Source organism: Heterocephalus glaber, unplaced genomic scaffold (assembly GCF_053883595.1).
Source record: "Heterocephalus glaber isolate CG9 unplaced genomic scaffold, H.glaber_assembly_v1.0 deba00001806, whole genome shotgun sequence".
Taxonomy (NCBI): domain Eukaryota; kingdom Metazoa; phylum Chordata; class Mammalia; order Rodentia; family Bathyergidae; genus Heterocephalus; species Heterocephalus glaber.
Window position 1 is genome coordinate 3057455 of NW_028258481.1, and position 18584 is coordinate 3076038.

The window sequence follows — 18584 nt, forward strand, 5'->3', positions numbered from 1 at the left end:
ACATGCTTGCCTGTGTTTCTTTCCTATTCATAACTAAAAACTTTCTCAACACTACTAAACGATTAAAGGTGTCATGTAGCTACTTTGAAGACCATCTACTTTCCTACTGAACTAAATCATGACATCCTTTTCTTTTCATCTGTAGGTGCAGCTCTGGAATCAAACCCCACTGACCATCTAAGGGCAAGCACAATTTTCCTGAACAAATTTCATGCAAACGGTAAGACCCTACTTCTCCCCATCAAGGATAGGACTGAAAACCATTGCTGTTTTCTGTGCTACATTACAGACAGTATTTAGAACTCATACATTGGCTTCCATTTCTCAGCTTTCCGTTCACTTTACTTTTACTGTGTGATTATACATTTTCTTTTAAATGTCACTGATTGAGAGCATGTGGCTTTATGTTAACACATTTTGGCACTTTGTCAGTACAGTAGACCACATGATTAAGATGCAGTCATGGATTTGTACTTATTTTTTCACACTCTTTTCGAGCTTTTCTCTAACTCCACAGAGGAGATTTTAAAGAGGAATGATAGGACTTAGTTAAACTTAGATTATCATATCAACAAATTAAGAAATCCTGTGTTATATGCATATATTTGGGAGGGAAGAGAGGGAGAGATATTGAATCATCTCTTCAACCCCATTCCCCACAGTGCTCTTACCAAGTGAGCCTGCCTCACACCACATTTATGATTTAGGGTGTTCTCAGAAATTTTCAGCTATTCAAAACTTTTTCACCCTCATTTCAGAATTGGTGCAACATACTCCTCTGATATTTCCTAGAAGGATAGCCAATGTGTGGAACGAGTGTAAATTTCTTGTGTCCTATTTGCTTTAGGAATCAGATGTATGAACTTGTCTGCACCTCGACTTCTTTATCTTTTTTTTTGTTTTTTGGTACCAGGGATCGAACTCAGATCCTTGTGCTTGCGCAGCAAGCAGCGAAACCACTGAGCTAAATCCCTGGCCCATGACTTCTTTTTCTTAATGTTTGGTCAGTTCTTTTTCTGTTGAAAAAACATACATGACCAAAATTTTAGTTGATTTCAATGGTAAGAATTTAAGGAAGGTAGGTTTGATACTACTTGGAGAGATGCAGCGCAATAAAAAATGTTTTTTACCTGCGTTTGCATTGGTTAGCAATTTTCCTTCCTGAGTGGGTTATTTCTGGTTAGCATTGCTGTGTTTCTCCATTTCTTCAAGGGCCTAGGGCCTCTCCTGGGGGAGCATAGGAAGCCCGAGGGGCTGCCCTGGGCTCCCCTCTTCAGGGGAAGGAATGTGCCTGCAGCGGTGTTCAGGGTTAGAGGGGAGCGCAGGGGGCACTGTGGCCCCTGTTGCTCTTGGAGCATTTATTCTGTTAGAGCAAAATGAATTTGTGTGTGTGCCATTGACACTCTGCTCAGCTAGATCAGCACACTCATTTCAAGTCCAGGATTTAAGGTGGATTACTTTACAGTTGTTTAAAGACCCACTCATTTTTTAGTAACATATTTTCAGCGCAGTATCCTTGTAGACTCCCAGTGGGTGTTTCAGGATACTTCCAGGAATTCTAATGCAGCGAGAGTTCGGTGCTTAGCCAGAAACTGGTTCTTAGAGCTGTCTGCTGTTAGATGCTTCTAATTAAGCTGTATGGTAATGTACAATTATAAAATATTTATTTACTCAAGAAAGTCTGTACAGTGGTTGAGATTTGCAATAAGTTAACTTTTTTTTTTAATTAGCTAAGTTTCTCATCTGGTTCAGCTTGTTTTATAGTTTTCTTTCATATAAGGAGAGTCTGTCATCTTTTAGGTTAAAAAAAGGTATGACTAAGTTTTTGGTTTTTACTTTATGGAATTCATCTTGGCAGATGATTTATTTTAAAAAATAAAATAGATTTTTATTTCATTATGTTTGTAATCCCTCAGAAAATTAGTAGCCACTTCTATATACTTTTCTAAGACATTTGTATCAGAATGGATTCGTTTTTTTCTTTTTTTTTATTCTTAGCACGAGATCAGAGGAAAAGCAACTATTTCAACCACGTAAGTAAATAATTGGAAAGATAAGAAACTAAGAGTGAATCAAAATATTTCTGCCATGATTGCTAAATATATAAAGAGGAGCCAGTCTGTTACCATGGACTTCTTTTTCTGCATTTTGTAAATCTTACACTTTCCTACAATGCTTTAAATCTACTCAGGAAAGGCTTTGACTTAGTAATTTCCATTTTTGAGGGGCTTTGATGTATAAGTTCAATTACAGTAATATGGATATAGAGTTAAAGATCTACTTGAAATATTTTGCCTTGATTTAGTCCCTTAAAAAACCATAGTAAACTATTTATTTTGGTACTGGGGATCAAACTCAGGACCTTGTGCTTCCCAGGCAGATGCGATCCCATTGAGCTACATCCCTGGCCTGAGTAAACTACTGACTTCATCAGTTTTTAGCACTATTTATTATTTTTCTGTCATTAACAGTTGAATGTTTAGCTTCCTCTTTCCACCATGACCTTATTCTCCCCTATTTCCTTGCAATGTATCATATTTTTTTAATTAAATAACAAATTGGTATTTACATTGTGACTATTGTTCACTGTTGAGTTATGCAAAAATAGTCCCACTGCGCTGCCTCTTTGTACACCTTTAATTCTTTCTCTTAAATATTTCTGAAGTCTGAGCAGTTCTGTACTTCTCCTGCATGATCCCCCTTCCCTAAGCAATGTTAGTTCACAAAGTCAAGTACATAAGAAATCCCAGCTGGTCTTTCTATTTTTTAAAAAATTCTTTTATTGGTACATTTTAGGTATACAGTTCGTTTACATTTATCATTGGGTGTTTGTTCCTGTACATGATATATCTTGGTTCTTATTTTTTTTCCCATTACCTGTGCACCCTTCACCTCCTCCACCCTTCCCTATTTACATAGATTTCATTTCCAGTTTTTTTTCTTTTCTCATAGTTTTTCCTTTCCCTCTTTTCCTTTCCCCTTCCCCTCTCTTCACTCCTTTGTTTTTGGACCTTTTTTCCTATTTCAAATTATCAATTATTCATTTTAATCATTTTAACCCTTGTTTACACTATCAGTTTCTCACACAAGAGAAACTATTTGGTATTTACACATGTGTGTCCTATTTATTTCACTTAAGAGTATGGCCTCGATATGCATCCATTTAGCTATAAATGACTCTAGTTTTTCATTCTTCGTGGCTGAGTAGTACTCCATTTTATAAAAAACCCACATGTTCTTTACCCAGTTTCCAGTTGATGGGCACTTGGGCTGCTTCCAAGCTTTAGCCATTACAAACTGTGTCACTATGAACATGGGTGCACATATATCACTGTGGTATGATACTTTTAATTCTTTTGGGAAGATCCCCAGCAGGGGAATAGCTGGGTCAAATGGGACCTCTAGTCCTAGTTCTTTGAGGTGTCTCCATACTGACTTCCACAGTGGTTGCACCAGTCTGCACTCCCATCAACAATGAAGAAGTGTTCCTTTCTCCCCAAAACTGCGCCAGCATTTGTTATTTGTTGATTTGATAGCCTCCATTCTTTCTAGGGTGAAGTGGATGCTCCTAGCCTCTACTCCAGGCTCCTAGGCCAGAGAAGCCCCACTGGTCCCAGCACCAGGAAGGAAGCTCCATGCCTCCATCTCAGGCTCCTAGGGCAGTGAAGCTCATCCAGTGCAAGCACCCTGAAGGAAGCTTCCCCGCTGCCATCCCAAGCTCCTAGGGCCAAGAAGGTGAGCCGGTCACAGCGCCAGAAGGGAAGCTCCCTGCCTCCATTGCAGGCTCCTTGGGCAATGAAGCTCATCCGGCCCCAGCACCAGGAAGGAAGCTCCCTGCCTCCATCCCAGGCTCCAAGGGCAGTGAAGCTCAGCTGGTCTCAGCACACAGAAGAAAGAACCAGGCCTCCATCCCACGCTCCTAGGGCAATGAAATTCAGCTGGTCCCAGCACCCAGAAAGAAGCTCCCTGGCTGCCATCCCAGGCTTCAGGGGCCAAGAAGGCTCCTAGGGCAGAGAAGCTCAACCAGTCCCAGCAATGGAAGGAAGCTCCCCACCTCCATCCCAGCCTCCTAGGGCAGTGAAGCTCAGCTGGTCCCAGCACCCGGAAGGAAGTTCCCCCCACTGCCATCCCAGGCTCCTAGGGCCAAGATGGTTAGCTGGTCCCAGCACCAGAAGGGAAGCTCCCCGCCTCCATCCCAGGCTCCTAGGGCAGTGAAACTCAGCCCTTCCAAGCACCCAGAAGGAACCTCCCCTGCTGCCATTCCAAGCTCCTAGGGCCAAGAAGGTGAGCCGGTCCAAGCACCTGGAGGGAAGCTCCCCAGCCTCCATCCCAGGCTCCTAGGGCAGTGAAGGCCAGCTTGTCCAAGGACCAGGAAGGAATCTTGCCCAGTACATCCCACGCTACTAGGGCCAAGAATGTGAGGAGGTCCCAGCACCAGAAGGGAAGCTCCTAGTCTCCACCCCAGGCTCCTAGGGCAGTGAAGGCCCTCTGGTCCCAGCACCGGGAAGGAAGCTCCCCGCTTCCATCTCAGGCTCCTAGGGCAGTGAAGCTCAGCCAGTGCAAGCACCTGGAAGGAAGCTTCCCCGCTGCCATCCCAAGCTCCTAGGGCCAAGAAGCTCAGCTGCTCCCAGCACCAAGAATGAAGCTCCCCACCTCCATCCCAGGCTCCTAGGGCAGTGAAGCTCAGCTGGTCCCAGCATCGGGAAGGAAGCTCCCCACCTCCATCCTAGGCTCCTAGGCAGTGAAGCTCAGCTGGTCCCAGCATGAGAAAGGAAGCTCCCTGCCTCCATCCCAGACTCCTAGGACAGTGAAGCTCAGCCGGTTCCCGCACCCACAAGGAAGCTGCCTAGCCTCCTTCCCAGGCTCCTAGGGCAGTGAAGCTCACCCAGTCCCAGCACCAGGAAGGAAGCTCCCCTACTCCCATCCCAGGCTCCTAGAACAGTGAAGCTCAACTGGTCCCAGGACCTGTAAGGAAGCTATCCTACTGCCTTCCCAGGCTCCTAGGGCCAAGAAGGTAAGCCGGTCCCAGCACCTTGAGGGAAGCTTGCAGGCTCAATCCCAAGCTGCCAGGGCAGTGAAGCTCAGCTGGCCCCAGAACCTGGAAGGAAGCACCCTGCCTCCATCTCCGGCTCCTAGAGCAGTGAAGCTCAGCCTGTGCAAGCACCTGGAAGGAAGCTTCCCCGCTGCCATCCCAAGCTCCTGGTGCCAAGAAGATGAGCCAGTCCTAGCACCTGGAGGGAAGCTCCCCAGCCGCCATCTCAGGCTCCTAGGGCAGTGAAGCCCAGCTGGTTCCAGCACCAGGAAGGAAGCTCCCCACCTCCGTCCAAGGCTCCTAGGGCAGTGAAGCCCTACTTGTCCAAGGACCAGGAAGGATGCTCCCCCAATACATCCCAGACTTCTAGGGCCAAGAAGGTGAGCAGGTCCCAGCAACCAGAGTGAAGCTCCTAGCCTCCACCCCAGGCTCCTAGGGCAGTGAAGCTCAGCCAGTCCCAGCAGCCAGAAGGAAGCTCCCACCTGCCATCGCAGGCTCCTGGTGCCAAGAATGTGAACCGGTCCCAGCACCAGGAAGGAAGCTCCCCCGCTGCCATCCCAGGCTCCTAGGACCAAGATTGTTAGCTGGTCCCAGAACCTGGAAGGAAGCTCCCCTGCTGCCGTCTCAACCTCCTAGAGCCAAGAAGGTGAGCCAGTCCTAGCCCCTGGAGGGAAGCTCAAAGCCTGCATCCCAGGCTCCTAGGGCAGTGAAGCCCAGCTTGTCCAAGGAACAGAAAGGAAGATCCCCAGCCTCCATCCCAGACTCCTAGGCCAGTGAAGCTCAGCTGGTTGCAGCACCCAGAGGGCAGCTCCCCGACTCCATCCCAGGCTCCTAGGGTCAAGAAGGTGAGCAGGTCCCAGCACCTAGAGGAAAGCCACCAGCCTCCATCCCAGGTTCCTAGGGCAATGAAGCTCAGTCAGTCCCAGCACCCCAAAGAAAGCACCTCTGCTGCCATCCCAAGCTCCTAGGGCCAAGAAGGTTACCTGGTCCTAGCACCTGGAGGGAAGCTCCCCAGCATCCATCCCAGGCTCCTAGGTCAGTGAAGCCCAGCTGGTCCCAGCACCAGGAAGGAAGCACCCTGCCTCCATCCCAGGCTCCTAGGGCACTGAAGCCCAGCTTGTCCAAGGACCAGGAAGGAAGCTCCCCCACTACATCCCAGACTCCTAGGGCCAAGAAGGTGAGCAGGTCCCAGCAACCAGAGTGAAGCTCCTAGTCTCCACCCCAGGCTAAAAGGACAGTGAAGCTCAGCCAGTCCCAGCAGCCAGAAGGAAGCTCCCACCTGCCATCGCAGGCTCCTGATGCCAAGAATGTGAGCAGGTCCCAGCACCAGGAAGGAAGCTCCCCCGCTGCCATCCCAGGGTCCTAGGCCCAAGAATGTGAGCTGATCCCAGCATGGTCTCGGGGTCGCTGTCGCGCTGGGGGCGCCGAGTTGGCCCACTGCAAATGGGTAGGTCTGCGGGCGCGGTCCCAAGGTCTCTGGTCATGCTCCCGAGGTCGCAGGTCATGCCGGGTCCTGAGTTGGCCCGTGCCCTGGCAGCAATCCACTGGAACCTCCCTGCTCCTTTGGCCTCTTCTCTGTACAGCCACCTGGTTCCACACTACAAAGATGCAGAGGACAAAGGGAAAGGAATGGAAAAAGAATTAAGATGTGTTATGTACATGTACCAACTCCCCACGAGGAATTCAATCATTATGTACTGCCATAATGTGCTAATAAAACTTAATAAAAATGAAAAATGACAGGATAGCAAATTGCAGTGCAGTGTGTGATCCTGGGTGGGGTCTTGGATCAGGTAGATAAACTGCCATTAAAAAACCCCACTATTGAAGTTCTTCTCTTACAGCCTAGTTGTACTCGTAGGACCCTACGCATTGACATCAAGGCATTTTTTCGTGCCTCCTTCAGTGCTACTTCCTGCACATGCGCACTCTTTGGTACCTGCGCAACAACAGGCGTCATAAGAACATCCTGGCGTCGTAAGAACATCCGGGCACTTCCCAACTGGCGCGCGCTTGGCGACCGTTAGCAGTGCCTTTCCGTGGGGCTGCGGCGCCGGACTGTGGCGGTGGACTCTCAGTGCTGCGAGAGGTTTCTGAAACAGACGTATGTAAACAGTGTGATTGAGGCGCAGTCCTCCAGACCCCTCTGTACTGAACAAGCTTTGCGGGCTTTGCCTCCTCACGTTTCTGTCCACTTGGTCTGGCTGTAGGTTGGAAGGGAGGGAAGTGGCCGGCAGCGCCGTGGTGAAGCGCTCTAGAGGTCCTGGCTGTGCGGGGATGGCTCAGGCTCAGAGCAGGAGGTTTTTCCCAGGACTGTGTCGTGGCAGGCGGAGAAAAGCAGGTAGGGCCCCAGAGTAGACATCCAGTGCACGGGTTATCGCCGTGTTTAAAAAACTCCAGAGCAAACGGAAGTTTTTTTTAAAGTTGAGGGAAAACATTAAATGGTCGGTTTGAAAAGACCTAGCCCTAGCCAAAGTAAAACTGACAGATCTATCCAGGACCAGGGTATAAACAACCAGTGTTTTAAATTTTGAAGGTAGGGGCCAGGGGTTAGCGCAGCAGTGCCGCACCTGCCTGGCAAGCGCAAGGTCCTGAGTTCAATTCTTGGTACCAAAAAAAAAAAATCAATGGTAAAAAATGCCAAAGGTTCTCAGAATAAAAAAATTAAAAAGGAAAAATTATATAAGGCTTTGGTTAAGTGTCACAGGGTACAGAACTCACAAGACTCTCGCTGTGTGTGCGTATGTAATAGTGTGTAATAGTGTGTAATATTTTTAAGGGGAAACCAATAATTATCAAGTCATGTATGAAAGCCTCAATTAGTTATACAAGAGATAAACTCCTTCCCGCTGATAAAATGAACTGATAGATGCACTGCAAATATCTGAAAGATTAATAAAAAATTTTGAAGTAGAAGTGCATGGTAGAAGTCCTGATGGTGAGGATAACATTTAAATTAGGATGTTAGTCCAAAACGACTGTTTTAAATGTTTTAAAAGCACTACAAACATTAAAAATAGTTGGAATTTTAACCTGTTTTGTTTTTTAAATCCTTTTAAATGGAAATAATTTGATTCAACTAAAAATTTCTGAGACATGGTAAAATTTGAATTAGGACTACATACTAGCTAATGTTACTATGTAGATATCAATATTAAGTTTTCTAAAGGAAATTGCACTGTGGTTACCTTGGAGAATGACATTGTTAGTAGAACATATTGAAGTCCCTCTGGGTAAAAGGTTACAGGTGTATGATAAGAATGAGAAGAAGAGAATATGAGAGAGTAGGAGAATGAGCACAAATGTGGAAAAAGGTAACCTGTGAAACTGAATAAAAGATATGCGGGAGTTCTTTGTTCTATTTTAGTATGTTTATATATTTATATCATTCCAAATTAAAAAGTTTAAAACTAGTTTTTAAAATTTGGCATTAGAATATTAATCTATGGTGAGAGCCATCGCAGCAGGTGGTTGGGGCAAAAGCTAGTTTGACTAGGTTATGGAGCAAACCCAGAAAGCAGAGATAATGGAGGAAACCATCAGCTCAGGCACAGCGATGTGCACCTGTAATCCTATCAGGAGCATTGCTAAGAGCTCATAATAACTTCGAAAATACAAATAACTCACCTGCTTAGCTCAGGATTTTAATAGTTCCTATTTTCATTGGCAGATCTCATATGTAAGGTAAGTGACTGCATGTACCCCTATCTATTGATTTCATGCTATGGGCTGCTATTTTAAGCTGGAAAGTCCATTTAGTTCTTAGACTGAAATTATAATTCTGGCAGAGTTTTACCACCATGTGAGGACAGAGAAGTATTAGCATCCCAAAGATTCTTGTTATCAATCGTGGGGATACTACAATATCAGCAGTCCCTTGCCTCCCTGGAAAGGTCTTAGTTCCTGCAGATCTGGGTAGGATTTTTGTGTAGAGACTAAAGTGATGGCTTTTATTAGCTGAGGCCCTCATTGGCTACCTAATTATATTCTTTACTCATGAAAGAGAAAGGAAGTGATTGTGTAAACCTATTTTGAATTTATTACTAAAAATTGCACGGTGGCTTCTTCCCAGTTGCCCAGCTAAACATTAAATTATCTGCTGTGTCAAGGAGGGGAGAAAACCAAACCTAAGGGAAACCACAGGGAAGAAATTAGTTATCAAGACAAGAACATTTGAGGGGAGGAGGACTGAGAAGTTGAGAGTCAAAGGATACAAAGTTGCAGTAATGTAGGATGAGTATAATATAAGAACTACATTGTATGGAAGTTTGCTGAGAGTACGTTTTAGCTACAGTTATTAGCAAGCAAGCAAGCTCTATGAGATGATGGAGATGTTAATTTGCTTGACTGTATAATCCCTTCAGTATATACATGTACAGAGTCTGCCAAAAATGTATACACACTGCAGGAAAAGAAAAATAGTATAATGCTTTTTCTACAGATGGTGTTAGCCTTGTATGAGGGACTCCAGAGGATGTTGTATATCACAGAAAACCTACTACACTGCCGATCCTGAGAGGAGAAATTGAAAATGTGTATGCAGCAATCTCAATGGACCAAGGTAACCCAAGCAGCAGTTTGTTGCACTAATAAATGTCTGGAAGTGCACAGACACCACTTTGAGCACATCTTGTAATGGTAGAGACCAAAGGTAACTTACATTAATCTCATGGTGTCTCAATAAATTTAGTATTAAAATATTTATACAAGTTTTTCTTTTTCTGAAGTATGTATACATTTTTTTGGTGGACTATATGTGAAAACATCATGTTGTACACTTTAAATATGTACAATACAAACATGAGTGTTTCTAAGAACTTTTACTTGTGATTGAAACATTTTAAGTATATGAAAGACATTTAAAAATACACACGTATATGCAATTCCAGTATCTCAGCGACATAATTTCTCCTTTGTTTGAAATCTTTTAATATTTTTATCCATATGAACATATTGCTAAGTTGATAAAACTATATTTTATGCACTCATATATTTTACAGATTTTGTAACAATAATTTGGAACTATGCCTCCTTTTTCACTTTTTTGTAGAATTTTTAAGAGCTGTGTTACATCCACTGTATTTGTATATTACACGTTTTATTTAATTATTTTCTTATTACTAGATGCCAGTGCTATTTTTTGAAATTATAAATAACTCTGCTCTATGCCACACAGAGGGGTGCCTATAATCCTAGCATCAAGAGGCTGAGACAGGAGGATTTTGGAGAGTGCAGCGCCAGTCTGAGCGCCATAGTAAGCATAAGGCTGTTTTAGATTACATCACAAGATCCTATCTCAAAAAACAAAGCAAAGAAACAAAAGCTAAGTCTGCTTTGAGTATATTTATATAAATGGATTTTTCTCCTTTAAAATTTTCATACTTCTTTTATTCCAAGGTTTACATATTCTTTTATTGTGTATCAAGTAATATTTTAGTATATTTGGTTTTTCCTTTTTAAAAATTATTGAATTGATATTAAATTTTAAAGTTGAAACTTAGAATTGGAGAAATAGAGTAATCCTAAATATAAATTTGGAATAGGGAGTTTACTAAGTCAAACAAGTTTATGATACTTGATAAGTATATTCAAAATATCTCCTCAAAATGTTTTGCCAGTAACATCAGCATGGGGTGTGCTGCAGTTTTTCTATAGCTTTTCCAGCGTATGTATTTTCCTGATTTTTAATAGTTTTAATAGATGTCAATTATTTCCTTATTATTATTTTACTTAATTTAACTACTTTACTCTGTATGTGGAAAAGCTATGGATGTAAAGAGAACAAAAGACAAAATTTGAAGTCATTTAAAAAATCACATACAAACAGTTTGATGTTTAGTTGGTAACTTTGTGGAGAAAAAATCAGAGTTCTGGGCTCTTATCTTTCCATACGTTACATCTGTTCCTCTGCCACATGCAAAACTGAAAGAATTCTGGACAACTGCTTTATAAAATCAAAGAACCTTTAGCTAGATGAACCATTAAGAATCATCTGGTTAGGGACCAGGTATTTAGCTCAGTGGTTCCACTGCCTGCCTTGCAAGCACAAGGTCCCGAGTTCGATCTCCAGTACCAAAAAAAGAAAAAAAAAAGAGTCATCTGGTTAAACCCTTCATTTAATAAGATTAAAAACCCATTGAGATTCAAATTATTCAAGGTTTTTCAATTAGTAGGTGCCAGGGTGCAATTTAAGACCAAGGTTCCAGACCTTTCTATCAGACACGCTGCCTTTCTGATGCAAATTCCATCTGGGGGCTAATCATGTACCTACAGTTGTCCTTGACATTTAGGCTGAGAAGCATAAAATTTAGGCTTAGTACTAATTCTTACTAAATAAAATAAGAGAGTGAATTTCTGTGGTCTTGGACTTATACTCATCAAACCTATATCTGAATATGTTGCACAAAATGAGAAGCACATTTCATGAACTGGTTTTAATAGGCTTATGCAAAGAATTCTGCAGAAGGTGTCTTAAGCATAGTAATTCAAATTGCAGGTGATTAAATCCTCTGGAAGACTGGATCACCATGATCTTGATTTTTGTCTTGCTGTTGATTGTCTTGTTACCTATTAAATATTAATTTGTTCATCATTTCTAGACCAAATTAGGAACTGAATTTTACAACTGAAGAAAAGCACACTTTCATCCTATCACCTTTATCATTGCATTTTCAATCTTTCTTGTTTATAAAATGTTCTCACAACCAGTAACACGAATCTCAGACTTTAATAATCTTTTTTTTTTCTTTAATTCTTTTTTTGTTTTTTTTTGGTACTGGGGATTGAACTCGGGACCTTGTACTTGCAAGGCAGGTGCCAGAACCACTGAGCTAAATCCCCGGCCCTCTTAAATTCTTTTATTGGTACATTTTAGGTATACAACACAATTACATTTCTCATTGGGACCTTGTAGCTTTACATGATGCATCTTGGTTCTTATTTTTCCCCCATTCCTTGCCCTCCCTTCACCCCCTCCACCCTTCCCTATTTACAAAGACTTTATTTCCATTTTTTCCATTTCTCAGCATTTTTCTTTCCCTTCTTTCCTTTCCCCTGCCCTTCTCAGTTCCCTACACCTTTGGACATTTTCTTCCTATTTTGCATTTTTTGATGATATTATTCTAATCATTGGTACATTTTAGGTATGAATATAATGACGTTCATCATTGTAAATTTGCACCTTTATATAATCTCTCTTGGTTCTTATTTTTCACCCTTGCCCAGCCCTCCCTTCAACCCCTCCATTCCTCCCTATTTACAAAGATTTTGTTCCTATTTTTCCATTTTCTCATATTAATTCCATACCCTTCTTTCCTTTCCCCTAGCCCTCCCACTTCCTTCCCCTTTGCCCCTTTTCTTCCTATTTCACATTACCTATTATACATTTTAGTCCTTATTTACACTTTCAGTTTCTCACACCAGAGAAACGATTTGGTATTGATACATGTATGTACTATTTATTTCACTTAAGAGTATCGCCTCAATGTGCATCCATGTAGCAATAAATGTCTCTAATTTCTCATTTTTTATGGCTGAGTAGTACTCCATTTTATTAAAAAACCACATTTTCTTGATCCAGTCTCCAGTTGATGGGCATTTGGGCTGTTTCCAAGTTTTAGCTATCACAAACTGTGCTGCTCTGAACATGGGTGCACATATATCACTGTGGTATGATTCTTTTAATTCTTTGGGGAAGAGCCCCAGCAGGGGAATAGTGGGGTTAAATGGGACTTCCAGTCCTACTTCTTTGAGGTATCTCCATATTGATTTCCACAGTGCTTGCACCAGTCTACACTCCCACCAGGAATGAACCAGGGTTCCTCTTTCCCCACAGCTCCACCAGCATTTGTTATTGGTCGATTTCATGATAGCAGCCATTCTTTCTGGGGTGAGGTGGACTCTCAGCATTGTTTTCATTTGCATCTCTCGAATGACCAGTGATGTTGAACATTTTTTTCATGTATTTATTTGGTATTTCTACTTCTTTGTCTGAGAAATGTCTGTTCATTTCAGATGCCCATTTTTGGATTGGGTCTTAAAATTTGGGAGATCTGATCTTTTTAAGTTCTTTATACATTCAAGATAGTAGACCTTTGTCTGAGGAAAAGCAGGTGAAAATATTTTCCCACATTGTGGGTTGTCTCTTCACATTGCTGGTGGTTTCTTTTGCTGTGCAGAAGCTTTTTAATGAGAGATCCCATTTGTTGATTGTTTGTGCTAGTTCACGGGCAACTGAGGTTTTGTTCATAAAATCTTTTCCTACACCAATGTCTTCAACAGTTCTACCTAACCTCTGTTCCAACTGGTTCAGAGTTTCTATTTTAATATTTAGATCTTTAATCCATTTCGATTTTAGTTTACTGCATGGCAAGAGGTATAGGTCTAGTTTTAATCTTTGGCAAGTTGAAACCCAATTTTTCCAGCACCATTTATTAAAGAGGCTATCTTTCCTCCAGTGAAGGTGTTTGGCTCCTTTATCGAAGATAAGATGGCTGAGCGTGTCTGGAGTTGTTTCTGCATCTTCTAATCTGTTCCATTGGTCCTCAGGTCTGTTTCTTTGCCAGTACCATGCTGTTTTTATCACAGTAGCTTTGTAGTAGAGTTGCAGGTTGGGGATTGTGATACCCCCTGCCTTGTCTCTATTACCTAGAATTGCTTTTACTATTCTGCGTCTCTTCTTATTCCACATGAATTTTTGGATGTTTTCTCAAGGTCTATGAAGTATGCTGCTGGGATCTCAATTGGAATTGCATTGAATCTATATAGCAGTTTTGGAAGTATGGCCATTTTCACTATATTAATCCTTCCTACCCAAGAGCAGGGGATGTCTGTCCATTTTTTGATATCCTCTTCAATCTGCCTTTTCAGAGTGCTATAGTTTTCAGAGAAGAGGTCTTTGATTTCTTTCATTAGGTTGATTCCTAGGTATTTCAGTTTTTTGGGTGCTATTGTGAAAGGAATTGTTTGCCCTATTTCTCTCTCAGTGAGTCTGTCATTCGTGTAGAGGAAAGCTATTGATTTTTGTGGGTGTTGACCTTATAACCAGCTACTTGACTGAATTTGGTTATTAAGTCTAGAAGACTTTTGGTGGAGTTCTTGGGGTCCTCTATATAGAGTATCATGTCATCTGCAAATGATGACAATTTGACTTCTTCATTTCCTATCTTTATTCCTTTTATTTCTTTCTCTTGTCTAATTGCTGTGGCTAATGTTTCCAAAACTATATTGAACAAGAGTGGACATCCTTGTCTTGTTCCTGATTTTAGTGTGAAGGATTTCAGTTTTTGACCATTTAGTATGATATTGACTGTTGGTTTTTCATAGATGGCTTTTATCAGTTTGAGGTAGATATCATCTATTTCAATTTTTTTGTAGGGTTTTTTTATCATAAATGTGTGTTGGATTTTGTCAAATGCTTTTTCTGCATCTATGGAGATAATCATATGGTTTTTGTCCTTGGCTCTATTGATATAGTGTATTACACTGATTGATTTGCATATGTTGAACCATCCCTGCATCCCTGGGATGAATCCCACTTGATCAGGGTGTATGATCTTCCTGATGATCTTCTGCATTCTATTTGCCAGTATCTTATTAAGGATTTTTGCATCTATGTTCATTAGTGAGATTGGCCTACAGTTCTCCTTTTCAGTTGGGTCTTTCTCTGCTTTGGGGATCAAGGTGATGCTTGCTTCCAGGAATGAATTTGGGAGTATTGCTTCCCTTTCAATTTCATTGAAGAGTTTAAACAGCAGTGGCAGTAGTTCCTCTCCAAATGTCTTGTAGAATTCAGGAGTGAAGCCATCAGGGCCCGGGCTTTTCTTAGTTAAGTTTTTAATTACATTTTCAATTTCATTGGTTGATATTGGGTTGTTCAGAATTTTTAGGTCTTCTTCATTCAACTTTGGTAATTCACATGTATCTAGGAATCTGTCCATTTCTTCTGTGTTGTCCATCTTATTGGTCTATAGGTTCTGGAAGTAGGTATTGATGATCCTCTGGATTTCTGCTGGGTCTGTTGTAATTTCACCCTTTTCATTCCTAATTGCATGGATTTGGGCCTTTTCTTTCCTTTTTCTGATAAAGTTGGCTAAGGGTTTGTCAATTTTGTTGATTGTTTTGAAGAACCAACTCTTGGCTTCATTGATTTTTTGTATCGTTCTTTCAGTCTCCATTGCATTGATGTCTCCTCTGATCTTTATAATTTCCTCCCTTGTATGAGCTTTGGCTTTGTCCTGCTCTTCTTTTTTTAGAAGCTTGAGGTTCAGGATCAGGTTGTTTAATTGGGCTTGTTCTGTTTTCCTAATATGTATATTCAATGCTATGAATTTGCCTCATAAGACTGCTTTCATTGTGTCCCATAGATTCTGATATGTTGTATTGTCATTGTCATTTAATTGAAGGAACTGTCTGATTTCTTCTTTAATTTCCTCTATGACCCATTGGTTATTCAGGAGAGTGTTGTTCAATTTCCACATGTTTATGAAAATTTTCAAGTTTGTTTTACTATGGATCTCCAATTTCATGGCACTATGGTCTGATAATATACAGGGGATAACTTCAATTTCTTTGCACTTAAACATGTTCTATGTGTGAGTATCTGGTCTGTTTTGGAGAATGACCCATGTGGATCTGAGAAGAATGTGTATTCTGATTTTGTGGGGTGGAAGACTCTGTAAACATCTGTTAAGTTCATTTGCTCAAGAGTTTGAGTTCTAGTATTTCATTACTTATTTTTTGTCTAGTTGATCTATCTATTTGTGACAGTGGGGTGTTGAGGTCCCCCACTACAATTGTATTAGTGCCTATTTGACTTTTCATGTCCGTTAGTATTTGTTTTATATTGTTGGCCGCACGAGTGTTTGGTGCATAGATATTTATGATTGTCATCTCTTCCTCTTGAATTCTTCCCTTTACAAGGATTTAGTGTCCTTTGTCTCTCTTAATCAGTGTTGGTTTGAAATCTACTCGATCTGCAAAGAGGATAGCTACTCCTGCTTTTTTTCGGGTTCCTGTCACATGCAGTATTGTTTTCCAACCTTTAACTTTCAGCCTGTGAGTTTCATTTTGAATTAAGTATGTTTTTTGTATGCAGCATGTTGTTGGGTTTTGCTTCTTGACCCATTCTGCCAGTCTGTTTCTTTTGATTGGTGAATTGAGACCATTAACATTGATGTTTATAACTGAAACATATTGACTTATCATTACCATGACTTTTTGTTTTTGTTGGGATCTCCCCCTTTGCATTTAATTTCTTGTCATGCCAGATGGGTTCATTCTGCTTTGCTTCCTGAGATTGTGATCCTCAATGTCCGTTCCTAGGATATTGTGTAAAATTCTTTGGAGTGCTGGTTTGGTATTCATGAAGTTGCTAAGGTGCTCTTTGTCATGAAAGTATCTTATTTCTCCATCCATTTTGAAAGATAGTTTTGCAGGGTACATCAATCTGGGTTGGAGGTGTTTTCTTTTAGGGCTTGGAATATGTCACCCCAAGCTCTTCTTGCCTTGAGGGTTTGTGTTGACAAGTCTGCTGAGATTCTGATGGGCTTTCCTTTGTATGTGATTTGTTTCTTTTCTCTAACTGCTTGTAGAACTTTGTTCTTTGTTGAGTTTGTGGAATCTTAACAATTATATGCCTATGTGTAGATCTTTTTTGATCATGGCTATTTGGAGTCCTATATGCCTCACTTATCTGTATGTCAAGTTCTTTCCCCCAGCTTGGGAAGTTTTTTGCCATTACTGCTGCAAAGAGTTTTTTTTTTATGTCATCTGCACTCTCTCCTGTTTCTTCATTGACTCCGATCAGTCTTATGTTATTCTTCTTTGCATTGTCTAGCAGCTGCTGGATTGATTTCTCATGTTCCCTTACAATTTTAAAGCAATTTTTATTTTCCCCCTCACTAATTGCAATCTTATCTTCTATATCTGAAATTCTATCCTCACATTGGTTCATTCTGCTGTGCAGGCTTTCGATGGAGTTTTTAATTTCTTAGAAATCTGTTTGTATCTGTTTTATGGATTCCATTTGTTTCCTGTGTTGGGATTCCATCATATTCCTCAGATCCTCTATTTTTTTATCTGTGTCCTCTCTAGATTTATTAATCATGTCTTGCACCATGAGCAAAATCTTTGCTGTTAGCTGAGTAATTATTTCTGATTTCATTTTTCCCAGATCCTCTTTTGTTGCCAGCTCAGAGAGTCCTGGTGGTTGAGTATCAGATGGCCCCATCCTGTTTCCCTTTGGGGTTGCTGTAGGTGATCCAGAAGTCTGTTTTTGAGGCTTGTTTATGTGTCTTCTCATTTCCATGGGGGATGCTTCTGGCGCCCATGCGGTTCACCTTCTCTGCCCTAGGAGCTTGGGATGGCAGCAGGGGAGCTTCCTTCTGGGTGCTGGGACGGGCTCAGCTCCTCTGCCCTAGGGGTGCTGGGACTGGCTCACCTTCTTGGCCCTATATATAAGGATGAAAGTCAGTTTGTTGAGGTAAGATTGCTGATGGTAAGGTAATTACTAATGTGGACACAGCATGAGTCATGCTTCCCTAGGGAGGTCAAAAATGAGCTTCTGCCAAACCTGTTATTGTGATGTTTTATGCCAAGGTATCTCAAAAATGTCTGAGTCAAGATCAGATCTTGCATGTGGCCAACTTCAGCCATGGGTCATCATTTATCTTTGTTTGTTTGAGACAGGGTTTTAATATGTAGTTCAGCCTGTCCTTGAACTCACTATGTAGCCCAGGCTGGGATCAAACTCAAAGCGATCCTCTCGGCTCAGCTTCTCAAATGCTGGGATTACAGGCATGTGCCACCATGCCCACCTTTTGTTTCTCAGGAGTGTTGGAGGAGGGCACATGGGCAACCTTCTGTTTGTACCACTGTTTGATGTGTGTATGACTCAGGGTAGAATGAGAGAGTCTTTGTGGTGGTTACAGGTAAGAACCTCATTTCATGTAGAATGATTAGGCCTTAATGTATTTTTTGTGTTCACAGCCAGAGATTGCTGATTGTATCCAAATGCCAATCACTGGGAATGCTGACCCTCAGAACATCTTCAGGCTTCACTTTAACAGCTTTGTCCTTTCTGTTCTACAAGGACCCAGATAGTCCAACAAGTGGGCTCTGCAAACTAATGCAGTGACCTCTGCCATTCTCACAATTAGTGCTGCAAGGAGATGTGTACTAAGTCAGTATTCCTCGATGTGGTGTTGACAGGGCTACCTATGCATGTCAGAGTGAGCCACAGAAAATATGCAGGAGGATCCTTAAAGATAGATGGTAAGTGTGTGTTTAGGTCCAGCACACCTGCCAGGTGAGAAGATGACAGAGGTGTCCCTGGGCATTCCAGGCCTACCTTGAAATTCAGGTACTTAGATCAGAAGGGATGGAGTCTTTGGCCATGCTACTATTTCAAGGGATCCTTGGCATGAACAGGGACAAATGGATGCCCAACTGGTGAGGATTGAATGTGTGATTCTTTTTTTTTTTTTTTGGTACCGTGGATCGAACTTGGGTCCTTGCTCTTGTGCAGCAGGCGGTGAAACCACTGAGCTAAATT

General features: G+C 41.8%; 2 long non-coding RNA genes across 2 annotated transcripts in view; one reads left to right on the top strand and one right to left on the bottom strand.

Moving 5' to 3' along the window:
* LOC147820725 (uncharacterized) overlaps window positions 1-18584 on the bottom strand; it is a 139685-nt gene that overhangs the window by 97488 nt on the left and 23613 nt on the right. The window lies entirely within an intron of this gene.
* On the top strand, window positions 7067-10353 carry LOC147820726 (uncharacterized). Its single transcript, XR_015448309.1, has 3 exons — window positions 7067-7136; window positions 9474-9593; window positions 10209-10353. It is a non-coding gene; the product is annotated as an uncharacterized LOC147820726 (long non-coding RNA).